General features: G+C 41.5%; 1 pseudogene; it reads right to left on the bottom strand.

The window, feature by feature from the left end:
* Positions 1 to 1366: 1366 nt before the first annotated feature.
* LOC126947539 (SAP domain-containing ribonucleoprotein-like) lies at positions 1367 to 2006 on the bottom strand (annotated as a pseudogene).
* Between the last annotated feature and the right edge of the window lie 2892 nt (positions 2007 to 4898).

The following is a 4898-nucleotide window of genomic DNA, read 5'->3' as shown; positions in this document are numbered from 1 at the left end:
TCTGAAATGACCAGTCTACCGTTGATTCCTGATTTTTGTTTTCTTCAACCTTTTCCTCCTGGAAAGTCTACCCCTCTGCTCTGATCATCAGAGAGCCTTTCTATTTTGAAGATGGTATACTGCTCGACTCATATAAGTCAATTAGATCTTTAAATTCAATTTGTTGAGGCCAGGTGCAGTGGCTCATGCCTGTAATCCCAGCACTTTAGGAGGCCAAGGCAGGCAGATCACTTGAGGTCAGGAGTTCAAGACCAACCTGGTCAACATGGTGAAACCTCGTCTCTACTAAAAACCCCATCTCTACTAAAAATACAAAAATTAGCCGGGCACGGTGGCATGTGCCTGTAATTCCAGCTACTTGGGAGGGTGAGGCACGAAATTGCTCGAACCCAGCAGGTGTGCAATGAGCTGAGATCGTACCACTGCACTCCATCCTGGGCAACAGAGTGAGACTCTGTTTCAAAAATAAATAAATAAATAAATAAATAAATAAATTCAGTCTGTTGAAATTTTGTTCTTGACAATATGCAGTAATTCTTTGACTCCTCACCAAGATACCATTGTATTAGTTTGCTAGGGCTGCCGTAACAAAGTACCACAAACAGTGGCTAAGACAACAGACATTCATTATTTCACAGTTTTGGAGGCTGGAAGTCTGAAATCAAGATGCCAGCAGGGTTGGCTCCTTCTGAGAGCTGCAAGGGAAAGTTCAGTTCCAGGCCTCTCTCCTTGGCATCTTTCTGCATAGTCGTCCCTCTGTGCACGTATCATTCTTCTCTTCACGTGCTGTTCTTTTTATAAGGACACCAGTCATATAGCACTAGGTCCCTACCTTACTCCAGTATAACCTCATCTTAACTAATTACATCTGCAACAACCCTATTTCCAAATGTGGTCACATTCCAAGGTACTGAGGGTTGCGGCTCCAGCATGTGAATTTTGGGGGGACGCAATTCACTCGTAACACTCTTAAATCAATTTTATCCCCTCTCCTTATTTTACAGAGGTAGAAAGTGAGGTCCAGATAAGTAACTTTCTAAGATCCGAGGGCTAATAAGTGGCAAAGCTTGGATTCTAACGCAGGCAGTCTGACGCTACAGCCCACGTGCCGATATTCTTTTCTTGTCTTTTTTTATTTTATTAACAAGCAGAATAATAAAAAACAAAAACACAACAATTTTAAAGCTGAAAGAGCAATAAGTCAAATTGCTGCTGCAGTTCACGGATGAACCTGGGATACATGCTCCCTTGTTGTGAGGCAGAATGTTGGCACAGGACTGTGCATTTATATATATATATATATATGATCAAGAAGAATCAGAGAACTGGAAACCACAGGAGACCAGAAAGTATCCATAACTTTTCATCAGGCAATCCCAAAGCGCTCTGCTCCTTTCCTTTTCTTTGCCTCTATATCCTCTGTGGTTCCAGTTCCAGCTGAACTTCTGACAATCCCAAATCACTCCTTCCTCTTTTTCAGTGTCTCATCATCTTCAGACTTTCTGGAGCTTGAAGAGACATTCAAACCAAATCTTTGAGCTCTTTCCTTCAGCTTTCCCAGGTTAACTGAAGGTTATCAGACGACAGACAGGACAGGCCTTTTGTGGGAACTGAGGAAATCCCACACCAAGCCTGTACGAGCAGCTTTCTTACTCTCCAAGCTCACAAGTACGTTGAACCATTTGGCCCTCTTCTGCATTTTCTCAGTCTGTGGTATTTCAGATATAATTTTTACCACTTTTTCTCTGCTGCCACATCCACAGTTTTTTCAAGGGGTTCTTCCTCTTTGACAGAGAGCTCTATGGACTTTGTTTCTTCTTCCTCTGTTTCATCTCCCAGTCCCTCTTTTTCATTTGCCTCCTCTTCGGCATGTTCTTCACAAGATATTCCTGGAGTCTATTGACAAAATCTTGCTTTATTCCCTTGGTCTCCAAACCACGAGCAAGACATTCTTGCTTTAGTCCAGCAAGCTTCAGCTTACGGAGCTCCACCGTCTGGGTTGCCATCTTGCTACCCCTCTTGCAAGCTTATATTCTATAGCCTCTCTGGAAAGCAAGAGAACTACCACAGAAATAAATTCCACCCCATGGAATTCCAGTTTTCTTTTCTTTTTTACATAGTGAGTCAAGAGGTTGATGTGGGCTGGGAGAGCTGTGTCTGAGACTTCACTCTTGTTTGGAGAACCTGAACAATTACCTTCTACCCTCAAAAACCTAAAAATAAAACTACCATACAATCCAGCAGTCCCATTACTGGGTATATATCCAAAAGAAAGGAAATCAGCATCTGGAAGAGATCTCTGCACTCCCCTGTTTATTGCGGCACTATTCACAATAGCCAATATTTGGAAGCAACCTAAGTGTTCATCGACAGGTGACTGGATAAAGAAAAGGTGGTGTATATACACCATAGAGTACTATTCAGTCATAAAAAAGAATAAGATCCTGTCATTTGTAACAACATACCTGGAACTGGACAGCATTATGTTAATTAAGTAAACCAGGTGCAGAAAGACAAACAACATATTTTCCCTCATTTGTAGGAGCTAAAAAATGAAAACAATTGAACTCATGGACACAGAGAGTAGAACAATGGTTACCAGAGGCTGGGAAGGGGAGTGGGGGCTGGGGTATGGGGATGGCTAAGGGGTACAAAAATATATTAATAGTTAGAATGAGTAAGAGCTAGTGTTTGATAGCACAACAGTGTGACTACAGTCAAAAATAATTTATTATACATTTTAAAATAACTAAGTATAGAATTATAATGTTCATAACACAAATAATAAATGTTCAAGATGATGGATAACCTCATTTGTCCTGATGTGATTATTACACATTAGATGCCTGTATCAAAATACCTCATATACCCTATAAACACATAAACCTACTATGTCACCATAAAATTTTTAATTTTAAAAAATAAAAAATAAACTACCTTCTCAACTATTAATAGATAAGGCTGGATTCAATAAGCAAGTTTTGCCCCAGAAGTCTACCTATATGTGTTTCATTTATACACCAAGATACTTCTTACTAGACTAGTTTCATGTACCCTGTAAAGGGCCAGGGTACAAAGCATATGGGGTTAGAGCTTCTGAAGCTTCAGAAAGCTGAGCCACTGGTGAATGAATGGAAGGAGGCATTCACAGGTATGTGATCCCACATCAAGGGCCTGGCATTGCAGCACAGCCAGTGGTGGTGATTTTGAGGCTGTCTCACATTTTCTGCATTTTATAATTATTCACCTGGTACTGCAGTTTGGCCTGGAGATTGAACGGGCCCTACCATTCGGCATCCTGGGCTTGCTGCCTCCCTAGGAAAGATCACTGCCCCTGAGCTCACACAGACCCTCCTCCAGCAAGTTGAGAAGCTGCTTACCAAGGGCTCTGTAAGGTGAAGAAGGGAAAACTGTCTACGCTGGACAGTGCAGGGTCCCCAGCACCATGGCATCCTGTTGATCCCTCAGGCCCTGGGGCCACATCTGGGCATGGGCCCATGGGCCCAAAAGGAATACAAGAGCTCTGTGTCATGGGAATTTGCACAACCAGCCCTGTGGAAGTGTCTCACACTGACTTCAGGGCATCTTTCAGTCCCTAGCAAGTCACCATTCACTATTGATTGCTTGATACAAGTTTTCAATGGAATCTTAGAGTTTTAGGGCCAGGAGACACCTCTGAGATCATCCAATCTCCAAGAAAGAGTACAGGGTAGTGTGTGGCAAGATCAAGGCCAGAGGCCATGTCTCCTGATACCCCATCCAACAGGAGGCCGGTGGTGGAAAGATGCCTACTCTTGAAGGCTCCTCAGATGGTTTGTTTCATTTGTATGAAAACAGATTTCCCCACTCACATTTCAATGTCTTTCTTTTGCTTTCTGTACTTGCTTCCTCATCTATAAAATGAGACCCTAAAGCCCGTGAGTTAATATGTGTGAAGCACTTGGAATTGTTATTAACACATAGAAAACAATACATGAGATGCTGTTGCTATTATTCATATTATTATTATCATCATTGTTAATTTCCAAGGGCTGCCATAACAAAGTAACACAAACTAGGTGGCTTAAAACAACAGAGCATTATTGTCTCTCAGTTCTGGAGGCGGGAATTCTGAAATCAAGCTGATAGAAGAGCTATGTCCCCTTCGAAGCTCTACAAGCAATTCTCCCTCGCCCTCATTCAGCTTCTGGTAGCCCCAAGAGTTCCTTGGCTTGTGGCAGCATAATTTCAATCTCTGCCTCCATCTTCACATAGTCATCTTCCCTCTGTGTCTGTGTCTCTTCTCTTCTTACAAAGACATCAGTTTTATTTAATTCAAGATCCACCCTACTCCGGTATGTTAACTAACTATATCTGCACCCACCCTCTTTGCAAATACAATCACGTTTACAGGAACCAGGGGTTAGGACTTTAACATATCTTTTGGGATAATCCAACTCAACCCATAGTAATCATTACCATTGTCAAATTAGTACTTGTTGGAATGGACATTTCCATGTAGGGTAAAATGTGTTCACTCCATTCTTGTCATAGCCCTGGATAGAGCTGCCTCAGAGCTTGCCTGTACTCATTTCAATCAAAAACTGATTTAGATACCAGGCTTATAGAAGTTTCAGATCTGCTGCATAGGAAAAAAAAAAAAAAAAACAGGATTTTAATTTGTGAAGAAATTGCAAAGGCAATACATTAATGCCGCTCTCTTGTTTTTTTAAGGAAGCTATAAAGAGTTCATCAGTAGGGCAGTTTCATTAGAGCCATTTTTTTTCTGACCAGCAATTTCTCAGTATTCTGAGTTTACACATCTAATTCCTCCAGAAGTTTCCCAGGGGGAGAAAAGACAACAAAACTTGAATAAAATTATGACTGTTGCACTTCATGAATACATTATTCTGGTACTG

The sequence above is a fragment of the Macaca thibetana genome, chromosome 2 (assembly GCF_024542745.1).
Source record: "Macaca thibetana thibetana isolate TM-01 chromosome 2, ASM2454274v1, whole genome shotgun sequence".
Taxonomy (NCBI): domain Eukaryota; kingdom Metazoa; phylum Chordata; class Mammalia; order Primates; family Cercopithecidae; genus Macaca; species Macaca thibetana.
The sequence above is the reverse complement of the archived record's forward strand: the minus strand, read 5'-3'. Positions and strand labels throughout refer to the sequence as shown.